Below are 12,186 nucleotides of genomic sequence, written 5' to 3'. Positions count from 1 at the left end.
GAGGCTTCCTATTCGATATGTGGGTGGACAGGAGAGCGATTATTAATGGAGAGGAGGGAGGTGTCAGTGAGGTAGGAAATGTGGAGCTTTTTTGCGCTGGGTGGGTTCTACAAAGGGAGTCTGGGTTGTGTTTGAGGCGGGCTGAGGGCTGAACATTCTTGAATTGGGACTGGTGCTCTTGTACCCACTGGGTGCGTCATGGGATTGTGTTTTGGTGTAGTCATTAGTTTGGGTGGGTGTAGTGGGGATCGAACTGGAGCTTTCTTGACTCAGGCGTGTGGTGGGGGTGTTGCAATGGTGAATAGTGTGGCGGTGGAGTCCTGGAAGCGGATAGGTTCTGGGTAAACTGACCTGGGTGGAAGGGAGGGGGTGGGTGGGTAATGGGATCAGTTTGTGTTAATGAGGTGAAGAGTGATTAGAAGTGTCGGTCAAAGATGGAGATGTGATGGTCTGCTGCTTGAATTAGTATATGTAAATGTACCTTTTGTGGATATTCTGAAAATCCAGAATAGACCCGTTCTCCTAGGCCTACATTGGACAGGCATGGGCTTGGTTCTTTGTGCAGTGTAAACAGTACTATTCTGGAATTGGAAGCTTCTTTTCAAAATGCAAACCCTGTGTTTTGCAGAGAAATTACTTATCTGCTCAGTTGCCCTACTTCCCCAATACAGACTATGATTGCTGTTAAGGATACCTAGCATAATGGTTTTCTCCCATTTAGTTTATTTGGAAGGAACTCATTCTCTCTATGTTCACTAGTGGTCAAGCATCATATTATACTACAATATATCAGACTGCATGGATACTCAGTATGACTTCTGAAGAAGCCACTCCCATGACACCCTCCACTCAGAAATGGTGAGCCCTCACCGCTGTCCACTGGTCATAAGAAGTGAAGATATTGTGAGGCATTTGGTTGTGTTTTAATCTATCAGGAGGGAAATGGTTTCAGTTATTATTTTATTATCAAGAGCAAACACCTGAAACTCATACCCTCATGAACCTCCCAAAACTAAGCAAAGTCTGTAGAAATAAAATCTTATCCTCATTTTCGTGTATTTTCAATGTAAGTTCATCATTCAAAGGACTTCTGTGTATTTGACAGCTGTGGGCTTTTCCCTTCAAGCCAGTGATTCAGATGGTGTTTGTACAGGCTGCCAGGTTTGGGGTAAATGGCCATCTTTGACTTCCCTATGCATTGTAACCAGTCTTGAGAGAACACAATACATTTTAGCATGGTCCACATGTGTTTACAATCGGATTCTATTCCTGCGCCTTTGTCAAGTATTCTGTAGCCAAGCAAAGAGGGGTGAAGGCTCGGTCTCTATAATGACACTGAGCTCCTTCAGACTTAACAGTTGATGAATTAAATCAGCCTCTTTATAGTCGATCAATCAGGCATCGACAACACCCAGCTACACGATTACAGCAGTTATAACTCTCTTGTCATAGTGGCCAAATCCAGCGCCCTAGATATTTCCGCTTCTGAAGTTCATAATTTTGCATCCAGAGTGGACGTATTTTCTAGTCCAGGATAGGATTAAAATAGACTGGGGTAATGTCTCCAGCTGGTTATGTTTTGCATACATAGGTTTATGGGAAAGAACCTCCTTCCTTAGTCAGCACGTGCTAGCATAATGATCTGCCCTCTTATGACCAGCTGTCAGTTTCCTGCCCTACAGCCTTTGTGGGCTTGCACATTTGTGTATGGCTTCCGTTTGAGAACCCTCGATAAGGATTTACCTGGATGGGATGAAAATATTGTGAAAGGATTGGCTCTGTTGAAAACATCTGATACCAGCCATAAGGCAAGAGTTGGAGGAGGACACCAGTGCCCTCTCCTTTCTCAGATTTGGTAAACAACCATTAGAACTAGGCTGGCTACTTGGAGGAATTTAGCTCATGCGGGACAATAGATACTTCATCTGACTCTCATTAATTGCTACACATACAGTCAAGTTCCAATAATCTTGACAGCACCTGTTGGATTACACCACTTTTAGTTATTTCTGGTTACATTTTTGCACAATATGTGGGTCCACTTAGAACACGAAGGGATAGAATCTCACATCTCCAACAAGAGAATGTTAAAATGTAGTTATTTGTAAGTTTCGTACAACTGTTTTTAAAATGATTGTATATACCTTCTTCATATGTCTGCTTCTGTGTTATTATATAATCCAGAAACCTTCCACTAGGGTGACTTGATTTACTTTGCAGAGATTTTCAATAGGCGCAGTAAGGAACCATTGGGCACTTGTTTTGGCAAACTAAAGTTCCCACGTAGCAATGGATGTTCTGTTGAGGGTGGTGCTGATAGAATATAATTCTATGGAGTATTTGTAGACAACACCCTTAGTTTGTCTACGCATCCATCAATTTGAGATTGCCTGTTGCTGTGTGGAGTTACTCATTTCCCCCTTTCATTTTTCCAGGGGCACACTGTGCCCTTGTTTATGTTTGTTGTTTGTAGGCTTGGCAATTGGTGCGACTTTTTGCTTGTTGCACGGTCTCATGTGGCTAGTGTGGGAAACCGGTGGACAGTGACATCAGCACACCTGGTTATTCTCACAGTAAAGTACTACTCAGGCAGGTGCATGGTCCCGGACTATGTTTTTAGGGATGAATGGTACAGAACAAGGTGTCTGAGGGCAGGTGGCAAATTGGGAGCAGACCAAGATGGAAAACTGGAACTCTTAAGAGGGGAGAAGATGAGAGTCCACTGATCGTAATGGAACACTTTTGAGGAGGCGCAGGCTGCTAATTAGTGGTGGGGAGAATTTGCGTATTTTCATTTAGCGTAATCACAATGGAATTACTCAAACTTTCCATGAGATTACACGGTATTACGCTAGAAGAGTAATTCTGCATTTAGTGCTAATTTAAATTCACCCTCGTGTCCAAAATGGAAGTGGGGATGCATGGTGTGCTAAGAAACAGCACTAAATGCAACAGAACACGAATAGCGAGCGGAAGCAGACACTCACACTTGCTAAATGTGCACTTAGGGTAGGATTTTCCCCAAACTTCCTCTCAGTATTTAGCACCAGTTTCTTAGAGCAAAATGTGTCCTCACAGGCTGCATTTTGTGCTAAGAAATTGTGCTAGATGCAACAGAGCATGGACAATAGTGCAAACAGCAGCTCACGCTTGTTAAACATGCTCTCGCTGTCGTTTCTTCCTCCAAATGACTCTTAATTATGCAAGCCGGCGTAATTACGTTATTACCAGTAATTCCACATCAAAGAGTAATGTGGAATAACAGAAATTACTCCGTTTACTTCTGCGTGATTAAAACTTTGTCCAGGCCTACTGCTTATATCATTATTGTATTTTGCTGGGGGCTCTAATGACATTTTAATTTCCTATCCATAACTTATGGCCCCTTCCTAAAGCCCAAGCCTGTAGATGTTCGGGAGCAATTAACAGTCATTTTTCCCCGCAGCAGTAAACAATAATACTTAAGTAATGTGACATATGCCTGATACCAAAAGCCCTTCTTTGGCAGGCAGGAACGCAACGCGTCTTAAAGGGCTGCACCATTTGCTATATGTTCCATGGAAATCTCTTCGAGAAGTGTTAGGATCACAGCGGCAACCAGAATGTTATCCTAGTAACTTGGTCAGAGATCTTTTATTGCACTTAATAGCGTCATAATTCAGTAAGACAAGAAATGGTCTCTACAAGCCATACAGAAATGGCAAACGCCCTCAGAAAGTAGGGCCTTAACGACTGCACCTATAAAATGCGTTTATCAGGCCTGGCTGTGTGTAAATCCTGTCTCGACACCACGAAACAATAAAGTTATGAAGGCACGGCTGTGAATGACAGGCCATACGTTATCATGAAACGACTCAAATACCCATAGTTATTCCTCCTGCGTTCCCGCCATCAGCCCTTGGCGCGGCCCTCAACCCGTGCCATCTCTGTGGGTTGTATATCACCCGCTAACAGCGGGCCTGGCAGAGTCTGTCATGTCATGAAGGTGTCATCTGTTGAAAGCAAATTGGGAATTTGCAAGGCCTTCTTCTGCGTTGGCTGTAACAAACAATTACCTGTCTCCAGGTCCATTTAGCACAAAAACACTAAGACAGGAGATGGCATGCTTGCCTCGAGAAACCTGTCTTCCTTGCAGGCCCTCTGCATCCTTATCTCCTTCTTACAACATTTCTTCAATTAAACCTGTTGCCAACCAGTGGCCCTGCAGTACTTGACGCTTGCCCTTGTTTCAGCCCAGAAATGCCGTGCCTGCCTTGGGTTTGAGAGTCGAGCTCTGTAAATTCTTTAAGGACTTGGAAAGTTTGTCAAAAACACCCACTGCTCTATGAATAGTAGGCAGAGAAGCACCACAAAAGTTGTTTTGTTTCCTAGTACATGGTGATCGTCCAGTTTTGATTGCTGGGCTAGGTAACACCATTGGATAAGTTTACAAGAGCTGTAAGCTTTTGGGAACTGACTAACAGAGAGACAAAGTCACCTGCCCCTGATCACTCACTGTGGATCACAACTCAGTCTTTTGGATCCAAAGCTGACAAAGTATCAGCAGTTCCTCCTGTTGCTTCATTGTGCACAAAATGAATTTTCTCAAGAGTATAACACATTAAAATGTTCATTTACCTATTTTTATCAATCGCGAGACTAGTGTTGGCAATCGAGTGAGTAGACATGGTTAGTTATTTTAGAAAGACCAAAAGCTTTATGATGTTCTGAAGAGAATGAGAAGTCAGGACCATTGTTCTCAATGGTGGCAGTCCACACCGAAAAGGACCATTCAATATGCTGCATTTTGAGGAACAAATAGAAGTCTGTGAAAGTAATATTTGTACCACTGAGATGTAACATAGTACTTGAGTCAACACATACGGAATAGGAATCCCACTGCATTCATCAATGTGTGTATGACCCAGAGATCCTTAAATATGCTGTGTGTAGAGGGAGAATCCAGTGCACTTTGGTAACATCAAGAGAAAACTGTTCATGGCAATTGGTACCAGAGAGCAGACAGGCCACAGTATACGAGATGCAGTTAATTCTCTTCGTTAGGTTGTTTAGGTACCCCACATATACAGGCAATTGTAACGACATATAGAAGAAATGACTGCTACTGGAAAAGAACATCCATGCTAAGATGCAAACAGAAGTTTATAAACTGAGTAAAACCAGAACTGTCAGTGTCATTAAGAAGAGAAATACATTATGGCAGGTGAGGCAACCTTGGCCTCAGACCACAGTATCAGGTTAAGGGCATGAGCCTAAGCCCCCTGGCCACAGTCTTGAAAATCTGCATCCCTTTTCATGTCCAAATACAAATATTTCTTCTTTGCCTTCATGTACTTTATATAGTTTGCCCTTATCAGTTCAAGAATGAAGGATAAAGGGCACTATATCCAGTAGCTTTCATGTATATTTCATGCCACAAGAAAATCTGTGTATTATCCATAATCATATTAAAGTGGAGGCTGAAGGAGAATTTTTGTGGGACTAGTAAAGGGACATGTTAAAATGTATTTGGACATTAGGATAGCTAGGATATCTGGGAACACCTTAGTCCAAGGTTGTAAGTTCAGAGGAAAGGAAGGCAGTATTTCCTCCTAGCTGTGATTTGTCAAGACAAGAATAAATGAAGTCATCTAGGTCTGAAGAAATGAGACTGATGTACTGTATGCAGTCTAATAGATCTGGTTGTTCAACATTGTTGGTCACTGCTGCCTAATCAAAGAGTACCTTGCTGGAGACATTGGTGACATCAGTGGCCAACGTCAAATCATCAACCAATTCCACCAAAACCACTCTATGCTCCTTGGTGGACCAATGCCATGTAATGTGGGTGGAAAACATGGGAGTAGTAGAACAACCCCAGATATTAGGCTGGACTGACCATTCGGCGCTAAGTTTTTCCTGGCCGCTTACAGAATCGTCCGGCCATCCGCAAGTTCGCAAAGACTTCCGCAGATCGTAGAGAAAGGTGACATCTTCCGCCTTTAGTCGGGCTTTCAACGCTCCTTCGTTTATGTACTGCGAAGATTGTGATACAGCCTTAGTGAGGTTCGAGGCTTCAATAACAGAAGCCCTCGACTCTATTGCACCACTTAAGAGGGTAAAAATTCATGACATGGCAGCCCCAGCCTCTCGGTATTCAGACACGCTCAAGAGAGAAAAGGCCCTATGTAGGGTTAAAGAAAGAAAATGGAGGAAATACAAATTTGAGCAAGATGAATCACTCTACCGAATGGCACATAGAGCTTATTTAAATAGTTGTAATTCAGCTAGAAGAGCACATTTAGGCTCCCGTATTACAGAAGCGAAGAACTTCTCTAGGGAGCTCTTTATTATTTTGAAGGAGTTCACAAACCCGAGGGCCAATAACCAGCTTCCACCACCTACTCTGGAGCTATGCAAGGACCTAGCAAGTCACTTTATTCACAACATTGACTCAATTTATCGCTCCTTTGGGCCTGAGGATGTAGACCACGAGGGAGCCTCCCCCCAGGAAAATCCTGGCCCTCCTAGCCTAGAATTTGTTTTCCAATATCACTGGCGAGCAAGTGGGCTCCTTATTAACTCGTGTGAAATCCGGATCCCCACTAGACCCGTTGCCGCCTGCCGTTATGTCAGAACTAACCCCGGTCTTAGCTGATGTGCTTGCTGACGTCTACAACATCTCATTAGCCACAGCTAAGTTTCCTCGTACGTGGAAAAACACATGCCTTCAACCACTGCTCAAAAAGTCGTTGGCTGATCCTACTGATCTACAAAACTATAGGCCGATCTCTCTCCTTCCTTGCTATTCAAAGATCATGGAGACATTAATCAATCGGCATCTCTCTTGCTATTTGGAACAGAATAACTTACTGGACCCATCTCAGTTGGGCTTCCGTGCTTCATATAGCACTGAGGCCGCATTGTTGGAGGTCACTGACACCATAAGGATGTAATTGGATAATGGGACCCCAGTGATTTTAGTTCTTCTTGATCTGTCGACAGCCTTTGACACCATCTCCCATCGTATCCTTTTGGATAGGCTTCGAGAGACTGGTGTCAGAAGCATGGCCCTTAAATGAATTTAAAGCTATCTGTCCAACAGAACACAATGTGTCCAGCTGGATTCCTTTGTGTCACAAACCATTTTGGTGGATAAGGGAGGCCCACAGGGATCCATCTAAGTCCCACCTTGTTTAATGTATATGTGGGCCCCTTGGCCTTAATTATTAGAAGTTGTGGGTTTGAGACCATATCGTATGCAGATGATACACAGGTGTTAGTCCCTATAGAGGAGGACCTTGCAGCAACCAAATTAAAGTTTAAAAACTGTATGTCTAATATAGCGAGATGGATGAGGAAGAACTTCCTTCAGCTTAATTCCATCAAAACAGAGATACTGCTGTTTGGTAAAGCGGAGGAATTGTGGACTCCAGATTCGTGGCCACCAGAACTAGGAGAGGCGCCACCCCCCCAAAAAAGATGGGCTAAGAATCTAGGCATCAGAATTGATAATAAATTGTCTATGGAGGAACAGGTGAAGACGCTGTCAGGCACCTGCTTCGGAACAATGCAGAGGCTTACAAAGATCTTCCTTTGGATACCTGTCACGGCTAGAAAAACTCTTATTCAGTCGCTCCTGGTTAGTCGACTGGATTATGGCAACTCTTTGCTGGTTGGAATAAGGGATGACCTGTTATCAAAACTGCAGATGGTTCAAAATACGGCAGCTCGCCTTGCCCTCAATAAACCGGCGTGCACCCCCTCTTTACCTCTCCTCCGCCAACTACACTGGCCTCCTATAAGGATACAAGCTATCTTCAAGTTGCTATGTACGTTCTTTAAGTCTCTCCAGGGGTCTGGCCTTGCCTATCTCAAGAAGAAGCTTGAACTTTATCAACCTGTGCATCAGTTGAGATCTAGCAATCGCAGGCCTTCTCTCATCTAGCCCCCAGTCACTGGAACAGTCTCCCCGAGGAGATTTGTGCCTGTTTTAACCTTTCTCGATTCAAGAAACTGCTTAAGACCTGGCTGTTTTAAGATTATACTGCTTACAGGGTGTCCTCTTCTCAGGCACCGAGAGATCCCCCTGGGGATGATTCGTTGCGCCATACAAATGAGTATAATAATAATAATAACAACACACCACATTAGCCTGAATGGGCCTAATTGCTTCCCACACCAAGTACTTGGCTAGATTGGCTAATTTATACGAAGGATGGAAATTTGCAGGGCAATAAATATTCACTGAAGACCGCTTCATGTTCCTTCTTTTGAGTTACTATTCTGAAAGTGACTATTAGTTATAGATTCCTTACCTTAGAATTACCCCCAGGCGTCAGATTGGATCCAGAGAATTTTTTTCTTAGCAGTTCCCCTGCGCGTCAGTAGGTGGTGTCTGTCGACTCCGTCGTCGGCGCCGTTGTCACCCAGATGATGTCGCGGTGTCTACTTAGACACTGCCCCTGCGCACTGATGTCAGTTTTTTCTTTATCCGCACCAGCCCAGCACAGATCCGGAGAAAGCTTGCCCCTTAGTCACTTTTTGACTAACCGTTTTTTAACTTTTGTCGACGTCTTTTTTTGAGTCCTCGACTCCTGGTGCCCGAGGGTTGTCCCATCATCGGACCGACTTCAAGCCTTGCGACTTCTGTCACACGCCATGACCATGACCGACACGCACCTCGTGTGCCACTGGTGACTGGAGCACGGCCACAACCCGAAGTCGTGCTCCGACTGCCGGGCCATGAATCCGAAGTCTTTGCAGGAGCGGTCCCAAAAGCTTTTGGAGGCCTGGCAGTCAGCTCCACGTCACTCCCGGTCGATGGGAAGGTCTCGAAACCAGTTGCGGAGCCACCACACATCGTCCAAGTCTACGCACTCTTTGGGTAAGTCGAAGCACAAGAGCGCGAAGAAGCATCGTCGCTCCTCGCCTTACCACATCGGTCGGCTGATGCAGCGTGGGACCCGGAGCGTCGTTGCTCTAAGGCTCCGTCTCTGGCATCTGACTCAGGGATGACTCTGCACCTCCCCTGTTTCTGGGAGCCGGAGCGTCCATTGCCCAGCTTTGTACATTCTATGAAGCTCTCCACCCTGTCCTTGGGCAGCCCGACTCCGCTAGTGCGCCTTCGGGCCACACAGAGTTGATTGGGGGCCCTGGGCCTTCGATGCCGGCGTCTCCGGCACCGGAGGGCCCCCGTGGATCCAGGCCTGGATCCGGATCGACGCCAGGCGACCTTACTCAACCTTCCGTGGCACCGGCCGTGCCCCTGGATGACACCGTCCCCATCCTCAACCCCGAGATGGACCCGGAGTTGGACCGACGTCGGCTGACGTCGAATCCAACGCCAGAGGGTACTTTTGTTTCCTTGTTCATCCCAGGTGTTCCCTATTGCCTTGAGGGTGGTGATGAGGACTGGGAGGAGTCGCTGGACCCTTTGACATACCAGCTGGAAGAACCGCACTGGAGAGAGGAATTGGGTGATGTCAGTGGTCTGGAGAAATCCCCAGAACTTGGCATGCTTTCTCCCCCTACCTAGGCTACGGAGGAGGGAGCGTCCTATGCAGTGGTGGTGCATAGGGCAGCCGAGACCTTGGGCCTGGAGCTACCTACAGTGGCAGTCAGGACTAACCTCCTGACATAGGTGCTTCAACCGGCAGCAACTTCCTCTGAGCCTCTCCCGCCCTTCAATGAAGCCCTCACGGATGTCCTTCTGGGCACCTGGTCCAAGCCCAGCACAGGGGCTTGGACCAGGTGCCCATTCTCTACGGAGTTCCTAAAATACATAAAAACTTGACCCTTCCTCCCTTCAGGCCCATTGTATCCACCATCGGATCGCTGACGGAACCGCTATCCAAATATATAGACACCTTTTTACAACCTCTTGCATCCAAGTTACATGGTCACATTAAGGACACTGGACATCTAATTAGTACAATTGAAGGCATCCACTTCAATACTGACACGGATTTTCTTGTGTCTATGGACATAGAAGCCCTATATACTAATATTCCACTAACTGGAGCATTGGAAGCGGTCAAAAAAACTCTCATTGATAACAACTTTTTAGGTGACCGATTGTTTCTTTTGGAATGTCTGGCCATCGTCCTTAAAGAGAACTACTTTGAGTTTGAAGGTGAAATTTTTAAACAAATACAGGGAGTCAGCATGGGCGCTGCCTGTGCGCCCAATGTAGCTAATATCTACATGGGACAATTTGAAACTAGGTTTATATTCAACGAGATGGCCCCATTTAGTGAGAACATCTTAAGGTGGCATCGATTTATCGATGACATCTTTTTTATCTGGAGAGGCCCTAAAGAACAGCTAGATGAATTTATCCTTTGGATTAACCTTTGTGACACCCACCTCAAATTTAGTCCCAATATTAGTCAAAATAAAATTGAATTCCTTGATATCTGGATCGAAAACATTGATGAAAAGATTGAGGTCAGTCTCTATACCAAACCTACAGCCAAAAACACTCTTCTTCAGTACTCAAGCTACCATCCTCGTAGTCAAAAAGACAACATCCCGTTCAGCCAATTCCTGCGCTTGCGCAGGAATTGTACGACCATACAGAATTTTGATTTTCATGCTGAACAACTAAAAGATAAACTTTCTAATAGAGGATACCCTCACAGATTGATAAAAAATGCTTATAAAAGAGCCAAATACTACGACAGGACAGTTTTGTTCCAAAACAAAGAGTCTAAAACTGAAGACAAACTGGTATGTGTGACCACTCACTCAACCATCAATCACAAGATCAGACAAATCATCAATAACGAATGGCATATTCTAAACTCGGATCACTGTAAAAAGACTCTCCCCAAGCCAATTTTTGCGTTTCGACGAAATAGAAATCTGAGGAATGCGCTGGTTAAATCCAGAGGTACTGTTACTAACTCCTTCATTCAGAAATCTATTACAGGTACCAATCCCATCATGGGTACACACAAATGTGGTGGTTGCCATGCATGTCAATTTGCTATGGTTACCGATAAGCTTGATTGGGACAAAAAAACCTTTTTCTTTAAAGATATGACTAACTGTCGTAGCCAGCATGTAGTCTATCTCATCTTGTGCCCATGCGGCCTCGGCTACGTAGGTGAGACCAGTAGGGAATTTCGAGTCCGCCTGAGTGAACATAAGTCGGCCATCTCCAACCAGCGCGCTGGTGCCCCCCTGGTTCTACATTGGACTGAAAAAAATCACTCTGTCCTTGATCTCCGTTGGATGATCTTGGAACATATTCGTTCCCCGAAGGATGGCAACATTGACGCTGTTAGACGAAAAAGAGAGGTGTTCTGGATGTTTACCCTTAAAACATGCGAAAAAGGTCTTAATGAACACCTTCCATGGGAAAATGCTATCCAATAAGTGTCCCATATTATTGGGTCTTGTTTATTCTGTTCCCCCTGTTCTGGATATATTCGGTTTGTAACATCTCCTAGCCTTGTGCGTATCTGTCCCTTATGAATTAGATGTGGATCTCCTGTTATCTCTAGAAACTCACTCCGCTACTACAATTCCTTCAGTGATGTGTCTCATAAAGTTATTTATTTCTTCTCACTTCTCTGACCAGTGTAGATCTCTATTGATTATTTGTTATATATATTTTTTTGTTATATTTTCGTCATTTTTGGTTTTGCGCTCATTCATAATAGCTTAGCTGTATTTATAAACTTAAAATGCTATATGAGGAATTCATCCTGCTTCAGTTCCAATATGGCCCCTTACTTTGTGGCACTGATATATTAGTTTGGTTTAGTCCTTTTTTTATTTCGGTGGTTACATCGCTCGGACAAACTAATGGGACTTGGTTAGTCCTTTTCTTATCTCTCTTAAATTTTGGCTTCATTTCCGTTTCGCACTCCTTTTAAGGAAGACGCTTAGACCGGCACTGATCTTTACCAATTGCATGGACACCGCCGTACCCGTTAGACGTGTTAATCTGCTTATTCAGGTAAATTTCTACTAACATGCCCACCGCGTTTGGGCTATCCTTTGTAGCGCCACACTAGGGCATTCTTGATTAAACTTTCTGGTGTACTTATGCGTTCAATATTCTAATCCTTCCAGATATTTCATCGATTTACCCTATTAGGATGCTTATAAGACGGGGATCACTCTACGGGTCGGAATAATTACAGACTCCTCTGGTTGTATTCCTTATTTTATCTCTATCGGTAAGTTAACTCGATT

The 12,186-nt window shown here is 44.5% G+C and overlaps 1 protein-coding gene and 1 pseudogene across 1 annotated transcript in view; one reads left to right on the top strand and one right to left on the bottom strand.

Annotated features, from left to right (window-relative positions):
* Positions 1-6,903, bottom strand: part of LOC146866962 (lipoamide acyltransferase component of branched-chain alpha-keto acid dehydrogenase complex, mitochondrial-like) — a 34,742-nt pseudogene extending 27,839 nt beyond the window's left edge.
* The window catches only part of ATRNL1 (attractin like 1), a 2,333,760-nt gene that overhangs the window by 2,217,785 nt on the left and 103,789 nt on the right, over positions 1-12,186 (top strand). The window lies entirely within an intron of this gene.

Source organism: Triturus cristatus, chromosome 1_2 (genome assembly GCF_964204655.1).
Source record: "Triturus cristatus chromosome 1_2, aTriCri1.1, whole genome shotgun sequence".
NCBI classification, from domain to species: domain Eukaryota; kingdom Metazoa; phylum Chordata; class Amphibia; order Caudata; family Salamandridae; genus Triturus; species Triturus cristatus.
Note: the sequence above shows the minus strand (reverse complement) of the source record. Positions and strands in the feature narration are given on the sequence as shown.